Source organism: Leguminivora glycinivorella, chromosome 14, assembly GCF_023078275.1.
Source record: "Leguminivora glycinivorella isolate SPB_JAAS2020 chromosome 14, LegGlyc_1.1, whole genome shotgun sequence".
Lineage (NCBI taxonomy): Eukaryota > Metazoa > Arthropoda > Insecta > Lepidoptera > Tortricidae > Leguminivora > Leguminivora glycinivorella.
The window spans coordinates 2,040,655-2,051,307 of NC_062984.1; the positions used below are offsets into that span (position 1 = coordinate 2,040,655).

At 35.7% G+C, this 10,653-nt stretch overlaps 1 long non-coding RNA gene across 1 annotated transcript; it reads right to left on the minus strand.

Annotated features, from left to right (window-relative positions):
* Nucleotides 1-4,770: 4,770 nt before the first annotated feature.
* LOC125233376 lies at nt 4,771-5,963 on the minus strand. Its single transcript, XR_007177848.1, has 2 exons — nt 5,367-5,963; nt 4,771-5,224 (listed from the first exon to the last, which is right to left on the minus strand). It is a non-coding gene; the product is annotated as an uncharacterized LOC125233376 (long non-coding RNA).
* Between the last annotated feature and the right edge of the window lie 4,690 nt (nt 5,964-10,653).

Genomic DNA, 10,653 nt, shown 5'->3' on the forward strand with positions numbered 1-10,653 from the left:
ACAAAAGGTTAAATATTTAGTATATAATTCTTTAATCAAGCCACATATCGACTACTTGATCGAAATATGGGGGGCAGCGGCTAAGACCAATTTATCTAAAATACAAATAGCCCAAAATAAACTGATAAAAACCCTGTTTAACTACAATTTCCGAACACAGACTAAAAAAATTTATAAAGCTCTTAAAATTATGAACATTCAGCAGTCATATATCTACCATACATGCATATTGATCCGTAAAATACTTCAAAAAGATATACACTCACAAATAAATTTTACAAAAAAACACCAAGTACAAAAAATGAAATTACGAAATGCGGACAATTTAATACTGCGGACGCCACGGACAAGTTACGGAAGAAAGAGCATCATTTATGAAGGCGCGCAAATATATAACAAGCTGCCGAAAAATATTAAGGAGGCCAAATCTATAATAACATTCAAAAAACTCCTTAAATTCCATATATTCAATAATCTACGTCTAGAATAGGTAATAATATCAATTTAATTGTTATATTAAGTATAATAATTAACTAATTTATATTAATTTATTATTTAAAAAAAAACTAGTAAAAAAAAGGCCACCAGAACCTTTAAAATTATAAAAATAAAAATTATAATTCTGTAAAATAAATAAAAACATTAAAAGTATATATTATAAAACAAGTAAAAAACCCCACCAGATCGCGAAATATTTCATTTATAAGAATACCTACTTATATGTAAATATAAAAAATATCTATTATAATTATGTGCAATATATAAAAACATTTAAAAAACTTATAATATATAAATAACTATAATAATCTTAATAAATAATTAAACAAATAAAATTGTAATAAAATCATGTTAATAATATAAATAAATGCTTAAATACATATATTTAACATATATTATAACAAACGAAATTACTACAAATAAAACCATCTAAACAATCAACAAATAACATCTGTAGTGTGCACAGCTATGCCGCATCCACTGACATCGCATTCATTATAACTCGTCAACATTCGTATTCTTGCTTGTTTGTTATCTACGCTGCGACGAATCTGAACAGAACGGTCAAAATAACTTGTTTCTAAGCCGCTGTTCATTATATTAACGATTTCTACCCACTTTTTTTGTCATGCATGCAAAATTGTAACTAGTAGTTAACAAATAATAACTTGCAAACCTTTGTAAACCTAAATATGTATTATGTATGAACTGCACGCTAGCCATAAAATATCTTTACTTATATAAAATTAACATCTCATGTAAGCGAATTTTGTAAATTCTTTATGAGATAATAAATGTCTTAAACCAGGAAGTGTGCTCAAAAGCTACACGAGCTTATTCCACCGTCCCCATTCTATCATCGGACTCTTAGACGCACGTCCGGTTTCCATCCCTACTTGGTAGATATTCCGCGAATTTTGCTTCTTCAGCACTTTGCTTCTTCTTTTCTTATGCGCACTGACAAGGAGTGGAATTCCTTGCCGGCGGCTATATTTCCGAGCTCATATAACCCGGCGACCTTCAAATCAAGAGTGAACGGGCATCTTCTGGGCGAGCTCACTCCATCGTAGGCCGTCTTTGCCTATGGCTAGTCTGTGGCCAAGAGTAAGCCCATTTATAATTATAAAAAAAGCCGACCTAGACGAAATGGCAATCGTTGACGTTAATAAACGCCGACCGAAATGCAGTCTGACTCTGTCGCGCCAATACGGAAGGGCGATAGAGATAGGTAGATACGACAACGATATTATCGTAAGCGTTTGTGCATTGGCTACGTACCTAGTTGTAGAAAACGTTGTCTTTTCTACATACATATAACACATATAATCACGCCTGTATCCCATAAAAGGGTAGGCAGAGCACATTTCAGTGCCACTCTTGGCAAAAAGGGGTTGAAAGAAATCCAAACTGTGACATTGCAGTGACAGGTTGCCAGCCTCTCGCCTACGCCACAATTTAACCCACAACCCACAGTCGGCTTTTACGACACCCACGGGAAGAAAGGGGGGGGGGAGGTGTCTTTTCTATGGACAATTTTGTTACTTCTCTAAAAAGTATCTATAACCCCTACTGAACATTTTAGCGACTAAAATCTGAAGATTATCGCCTCGTCGGTTAGAAGTAGAAAATGACACTGGCCGTTATCGTCCGGCAAACTGATAGCCAGTGGGCTCCTTTATAGTACCTAAATGTTTTTATGGAATATGATTTTTTGATCGATTTCAGGTTTAGATCTATGGAAGAAGTTGTCTAATACCTATCCAAAGTTTAGAAACAGTCGCTTTCGAACTTCAGACCGATGGATCCAATAAGTTTTTTTAGTTCTTAGAGATCCTTTTTTGTTATACTACGGTGGCAAACAAGCATAGGGACCGCTTGATGGAAAGCGGTCACTGTAACCTATACCTGCCACTCAAGGGGTATCACGTGCGCGTTGCTGACCCATTAGAAACTTGTACACTCCTGTTTGCTGTGTGCTGTGTCTTAGGAATTCTACCAAAATTACTTACTACCATTCTTACTAAACTTGTCCTCAAAATTGTTGATAATGCAGTCGTTTGTTTTGTAATTTGTTATCTACCTTTTACGTGTTACGTACCTATATTTGTTAATAAAATTGTGTTAGTGCGTTACTGTATTCACAAACCTTTGTACTATTTCCATTGTTAAGTACCTTTAATTCAATATCATTGTTACCTTGCGCTGTATACTGTAGATTTAAGTTAAATCTAGTAATCGGTGGACAATGTTGTTGGTCTCACACCTTACTATTGTTAACACTGTAATTCTCTATTAGAGCCTTGTGTGTTACTGTTTGTTGTCCCAAATAAATTAAAAAAAAAAAGAAAATTTCCCAACTGTCATGAAAATTATTACCGCTACCTAAATAATGATGTGTTGGTATACCTACTCAGTATTCCATACTTCCATAGCCATTTTATTTATCTTATTTATTTATGACTTCCTCGCCATCCCAAACGTAATAAAATCAGCAGCGCTGGGACCTTATTTATGTTTGTGGTGCGAAAATATTCTCTTTGCCGGCACCTTAATTAATGAAATTGGCCCAGAGGTCGACTTCCGTTTGTAATTGTTAATAAACGGGATGTTTTCCTCCCGTGGGTGTCGTAGCAGTCGACTGTGGTATATGAGTTCACTTACTCGTATTTTTGAAGCAGACAGAAACAAGGAAATAAGTAAATAGTAGTCTTTAGTGCGTTTTCCGCATTACGTATTCTGTAGTGCATTATCCGATACGATATCGGATGTGGGACTGATATCCCATACATTTGAGCCGCCATCGTTGATTTTTGGCTTTGAAATCCTTCCGACAGTCGATATCGGATTGGATAATGTGAAAACGCATTTACTTTTTTTTATAAATTTGACGACGCAAAAACGACGGGGTGTTATAAGTTTGACGTGTTTATCTGTCTGTCTGTTTGTCTCTGTGTGTGTCTGTCTGTGGTATCATAGCTCCCGAACGGATGAACGTGGGATGAACCGATTTAGATTTAGTTTTTTTTGTTTGAAAGCTGAATTAGTCGGGAGTGTTCTTAATCTTGTTTCATGAAAATCGGTCCACTATATCGAGGGTATTTCGACCATTTTAATTTTTTGGTTAGGTTAGTATTTGACATGTCTATAAAATTAAGATACAGACCTTGTCTAAGATCACTGCCTTCTGCATAAGACTTAGTCTTAACAATAAATCACTTTAACATCGATCCTGCGAAACATAATTTTCATTCAGCAATTCGGTAAATTAATTATTAATATCTTCATCAATGTGATACCAATCTAACGATATTACTAGTAAATTAATAGCAAGGCAATGTTCTGACAATGCTATATTTAGATATAGTTAGATTTACAGGCGAGGTATGTTCTCTAATTAATACAGGCATAATACACGGTTAATAGCCGAATTGTTGTATGTGCATGCTTGTATATGCAGGTTGATTTAGGAGACGTGAGCAGGATTAACACTGCACATAGGCACAGGAAATTATAAACCCCTATTTTGTATCACTAGCAATAATATGTTACTCTTCGAAGGCCGCAAATATATCTGACGCGGTTAAGATAAGAGCTGTCACATATTTTTGCGGCTGACTACACAGTTATTGGTAATATATCAAGCAGCACGCTGCTTGTGCTGCTTGATTTCTCTAGGGCATTTGACTGTATTAATATAGATCTGTTACTGTCGAAGCTTAGCTATTACGGACTAGATAATAGTGCCCTGCGTTGGTTTTACAGTTATCTCACCAAGCGGCACCAGTATGTGAAACTGTGCACAAGTGATGGATCCACTAAAGTTTCAGATAATATTGATCTTTCTAGAGGTGTGCCACAAGGATCAATACTCGGTCCGATCCTCTTCATTTTATATACAGCGGACATCAGCTCTCGCATTACATATTGTAAATATCATATTTATGCTGATGATATTCAGATATATATCACTTGCAAACCCTCGAAAATAGATAGTGCTATAAATAAACTCAATATGGACCTGGCAAATATAGCATCTTGGGCATTAGATAATAGTCTAATGCTCAATCCAACTAAAACTAAATACCTTATATTTGGCACCAAAACTCAGTTAAACAAGATCAGACCAACTAGAGACGTAATGTTATCAGGTGAACTAATAGAAAGAGTTTATGAGGCTCGTAACCTGGGATTAGTTATGGACAGCGAACTAAGATTTGAGAAGCATGTTGCGGAATCTGTCAGGACCTGTTTCTTTAGACTCAAACTACTCTACAACATACGGCCTTTTATTAACGAAACCTTGCGCATTCAATTGATTGAAACACTAGTTCTGTCTAAATTAAATTACATGGATTTAGTGTATGGCCCTCGGCTCCTATCAAAAACAAAACGGCTTATTCAAAGAGTACAGAATGCCTGTACCCGCTTCTGTTTCAATGTACCACCAAGAGCTCATGTCACGCCATTTTTGAATAAGCACAATATTCTTAAAATGCTTCACCGTCGCAAACTTCATCTGGCCAGTCTTCTTTTTGGCATAGTAAAACATAAATCCCCTTTATATCTCTTCGAAAAGCTGTCATGGATGTCCACTCGCAGGTCTCTTGCAGTACGCACTTGTAGTATACAGCTGATAACTCCTCGGCATGCGACTGCGGCTTTTCGTGGCAGCTTCAAGTACAATGCGACCAAGTGCTGGAACATCATTCCTCCGCCCCTCAGGAACCTACAAAGTGTAACAAGTTTTAAAACCAAATTTAAAGAACTTATACTCAAACACCAGCAGTCACAGGAAGTATTACGGCATGACACAAGTTATGTCTGATGTTCGATCTCTGTTACATGTTAACATATTAAATAGTGCGTACCTGTTTTTCTGTCCTTTCCTCACTATCAAATGTAATGTAAATGTTCGTGTCCTTTCATAGTTTTGATTAGTCTGTTTCTTCTGTATCATATTTGAGGTTATGTTTCTATCCTGTAATTGTCTTTAAAGCCGTGTTTTGTTCTCTTTATATCTTCCGTAGTGTGCATAATATAAACTTGATATGATCACTCCACTTAATTTTTTTACCTAAACTTTCTCCTTGGTAACGGGAAAGCTATTAGATGTACATAATTATAAGTCTCCATGTTACGTTGTGTTGTTTTCAAATCATTTATTTTCTAATACCAAATATTTATTTTACTGTTTTTTATCACTTGTTTACATTATTTAATGATTTACCACTAATATTTATAGTTGAACTATCTATGTCATAGCGTAATGTAATAATTTATTATTATTGTGCAGTACGGTATGGCCATGTTGTAAGTAACGCAAATCATGCAAATGTCAATTGATGGAATAGACAAAATGGCGCCTTCAGTAAGGACGCGTTCAACTTACGGTAGGGCCGTACCGTGCGGCTGCGTTCGTGTCTCGCAAATGGTCTCGTCGGAAGATCAGCGCTGACCTCCGGGTCGGCATTATGTTGAGACGGGACCATTTCGTGATAAACTTATCCATCCAATGTACATTTGTAGTTTTAGTCATACTTAATGCATAATGTGTAGTTTTTAAGTTTATTACGAATAAATATTTTGATTGATTGATTGATTGAATATTATCATAAAATCGCCGTCAATAGAATTTGTCAACAATGTAAACAAACCATTCTATAAAATATCAATATTCTAGCACAATTTTATTATTTTAAAGGCTGAGGATCATGATGTGATATGAATTGATTAAATTACACATTGATTTAGCCAGTATCTGATGAGTTAGAATGGAAATTAAAGACATTTTTACTACAAGGTTTGTTTACATTGTTCACAAATTTTATTGACGGCGACTTTAATTGTTTTTGAGGAGTCTTTTTGCTGTTTAAAAAGACAGTTAATTCGGGCACTACCATTTTCAAAATTTTATTTTTATTAAGTATGACCCTTTCTACCCTAATATTATAATTATAGTGTATATTGACCGGGATATAGACCGTGATTACCTTTTTGATTTTTGTTGAGCTCCCGATATTTCTACGCAGTAATTAATATGCATGATCACGGAAAACTCCCGGTACAGGCTCAAAAATGTACCTCTTTTTATATGAAGACAGAAATACTGACATTAAAACGTTGTGTATTATTGGAATGCACATTGGGCACGAGGTCATAAAGGCCAGACGCAATTGAAAACAAGCCAAAAAAAAACTCCGTCAACTGTTTGCACGCTCGATCGAAAACGAATCTGCATGCGATATCTCTTTGCCTATATTCTATTTGCTCTTTGACTATGGGGCCATTCTATTTTTTTAACTTATAATTTACTAGCTTTTGCTCGCGGCTTCGCTCGCGTTAGAAAGAGACAAAAAGTAGCCTATGTCACTCTCCATCCCTTCAACTATCTCCACCTAAAAAATCATGTCAATTCGTCGCTCCGTTTTGCCGTGAAAGACGGACAAACAAACAGACACACACACTTTCCCATTTAAAATATTAGTACATATGGATAAAATTATTTCACAGACTTATTTCTCGTATGCACAGATGCCATATTACCATAGATCAAACGTATCTCCTTAGCGTATCAAATGAACTCAGTAAAATCCACTTAAGTAGTTGTCCGTTTTTAATCGCAGCTTGTGCAGCTTTTGGGCGTCAAGTTTTGTAAGTTGAAGTCAACAAAAACATTAAAAATGGCTCGTTACAGTCGTTACGTGATATTCAATTGCAACAGCACAAAATTTATGAAAACTCAAGGGCCTGAGACATATTTGAAATCATAGGCAAGTAACAACTTCAGTACAAAATCTGACTCGCTCGGCCGCTATACAAATAGATGAACTTGTTTCTTCTATATAAATCTAATTTTGTGTGAGTGAATTAACGTACTTACCTACTCACTTGGCTGGCACGAGTTTTGATTAGCAGAAACGTCTGCAATCGATGCCATAGTGGCAGTGGCATTTGAATAAATGGTTGAAGTCTTGGTGGCTCAGTTGGCAGAGCGTGAGTATCGATCCCGAGTCCGTGTGTTGAAGTAAATGTTGTCCAAATTAAATGTTTTTCGTAACTTTTTTGGCAAGTTTTGCTGACAACCCTGGTACCAATATTTTTTTCTTAAAATAAAGTACTTGTCTAGTTCATAAAGTGAAAGTTTTTGGTTTAAATGAAGATCATGCGGCAATTTTTTTCAATTCTTTGTAAAAATCACATGGAATTGCCCCCATGGCAAATGTTTCACATGCCATTTCGACAGTTTACTTCCGCAACATCCTATCTCACAAAATATTATTCTTAAATTTTGACTTTATCCTACAGAACATAGGGTTGATTTTGTAATAAGGTTAAAGTTGGGTAAGAGTTGGTAAAAGTAATAAAACTGTATGTTACTCCGGCTTAAAAAACTTGAAAAAAAGTGGAGCGAACTTTTACGGGCCAAAAGTGTTTTTGAATCGAGTTATGAGAATCGAATGTTTATTTGTGCAATTTTCAAAAGGTTACAGTCGCTATCAGATATATCAGAGCGGGCAAGGTGCTCATAAATATCTGAACACGCCTCTAAAGTACTTCTTCTTCTTCGTCGAAACCTCATGACTGAGGGTCGTGACCACCATAAGTCGCTGTACGTTGCAGTGCTCTCCACTCCAAAGTACTAAAGAATCCCGGATTCTGAAGGGGAGTACTCGGAACAGTATCGACGCATTTGAGATGTGTTGGCGCAAGATGTTGGCTGTGGACGCACACATGGCTACGACATGCGTCGGTCTTGGCGGCACTCAAAATTAACTTCCGCTTGTCTGTCAGCAAAAGCATTTGCTGGAGGCAAACGACAGACATCAGAGTGCTTAGCCGAATGCTTAAACGCTCACGGTAATATCTCTTTCGTAGCTATCTATTCATATTGTCAAAGAGGATCGAGTATTAAAGAGAGTTACTGTCAAAGTAAAATGTGTAATCACAGTGCATATACTGCCATCTCTTGACACAGGATTTAAACTTTTGAACCTCAGTTTTGACAATTTGGCGCATATTCTTAGCTTGATATGTTTTGAAATGTCAAACATTAATATTACCGCCATCTAGCTAAGCGTACCCCAAAGGTGTACCCCAAGCATGTACGGACTGGGGTCGGTTAATATTTTATTTTGATGTAAATATAAATGTTAATTGTTTTCTTTTTAATTTAACGTTAATTAGTAATTTTAATTTAATGTAATTTAATTATAAGTTTTAATTTATTTATAATATAATATAGTTATGGAATCAACCTGTATGAGCAATAATTGGCTTGAAATAAAAGAATTTTATTTATTTATTTATTTAATGCCATCTAGGCACCTTTTTCTGTATGGTACTGAGGTACGTTTTTTTCTTAGACTTTATCTGTCTATACAGAGTTACATGTATAATTGTATATGTCTTTGATATTGTTCCTGCGTATTGACTATTGGCGCGAAAGGGCCAGACTACATTTCTGCGGCGTTTCGCGAAGAAATGTCATTCGGCTAATACGGGGCCAGGACAGAATGGCCTTTGTCTCTCCCGGTTTTATGTCGACCTTAGTTGACTGTAACTTTTCTGGCGTTATTTTCATAATAATCATCATCATCATCCTCCTTGCATTATCCCGGCATTTTGCCACGGCTCATGGGAACCTGGGGTCCGCTTTGACAACTAATCCCAAGATTTTGGCGTAGGCACTAGTTTTTACGAAAGCGACTGCCATCTGACCTTCCAACTCGAAGGGTAAACTAGACCTTATTGGAATTAGTCCGGTTTCCTCACGACTTTTTCCTTCACCGAAAAGCGACTGGCAAATAGAGATGGGTAGGGGTGAGTAAATACTGAGTATTTACCCGTAATTTACTCAAAGCACCGAGTAAATACTCGTATTTACTCATTTGGGTGAGTATAAACTGTTACCTAAAAATAATTTAAAAAATGAGATTTAAGTACTTAGTCGTGTTTATTTTAACTGTGTGGACATGTTTAAATGAGATTTATATTATTAGAAGCTTATGGGAGTCTTAGTTTGTCGAAAAAAAGGTAATCTTTGTGAGAAAAAAATAGTGATAATGTTTAGTTAGCAGTTTTGTTTTAAGAAAGCAGGTATTTACAGTAAAAGTATGAGACTTCAATGAAATTGATGTTCTAGATAACGGCATGACGTTCGGAAGTGATTGTTAATGTGGCACTTACGACCTTTTATTAAGGGTTTTCTAAAGAAAACTCAAAAATGGCTCAGCTGGTGACGTTTAAAGTACTAGTTTTGTGTTTTGTATTATATGGCCAATAATTTGACGGTTTCTGGATATTTTTCCAACAACGAATTCGAAAGTTATAAAGGTATAAACATTATTTCGGCCTTAATTATCGTTTTATTCCAAAACTGTTCATATTATTAAAAAACTTTTTTAGAAACATTCAATTAATTTTTAAAGACCTATCAGATGATGTATAACACACTGGTAATTTCTGAATTTTATTTTTGTGAAAAATAGTTACATGTACGGAGAGCACGTCTTTAAAATAAAATTAATATAAATTTGATTACTTAACTTAGTAGTCGATAACAAAATACACCAATATTTCTAATTTGTATTTCCATTTCAGCACGCGAAATAGTTTATACCCATCAATTTGAGTAAAAACGAGTAAATACGGGTATTTTGAGTAAATACTGAGTATTTACTCGATATTTACTCTTGAGTATTTACTCACTACCCATCTCTACTGGCAAATATCAAATGACATTTCGCACATTAATTCTGAAAAACTCATTGGTGCGAGCCGGAGTTCGAACCGGCGACCTCCGGAACGGAAGTCGCACGTACTTAAGGCTACCAGCGCTTTTTTATATTTTCATAATATTTAGTGTCAACATGAATTTGATTCGCCATTCATTTGTTTATATGGAAGAGAGGTCACCCAAAAACATCCTTTTAAGGCCAACTTGCACCAACAACTTAACTCAGGGTTAGTGGGCTGTCAACTGACAAATTCCATATAAAATGGTGGGTTAACCCTCGGGTTAACCCTCCATTTTCGTTGGTACAAGTGGCCCTTAAGGGAATAAATTTAATATCCTTAAACTCGTTAATAATTCTGTTTACTCAAAGGAACATTTGGGGAAAACGACGGCTATGGGGAAAATTACGGTTACTGATG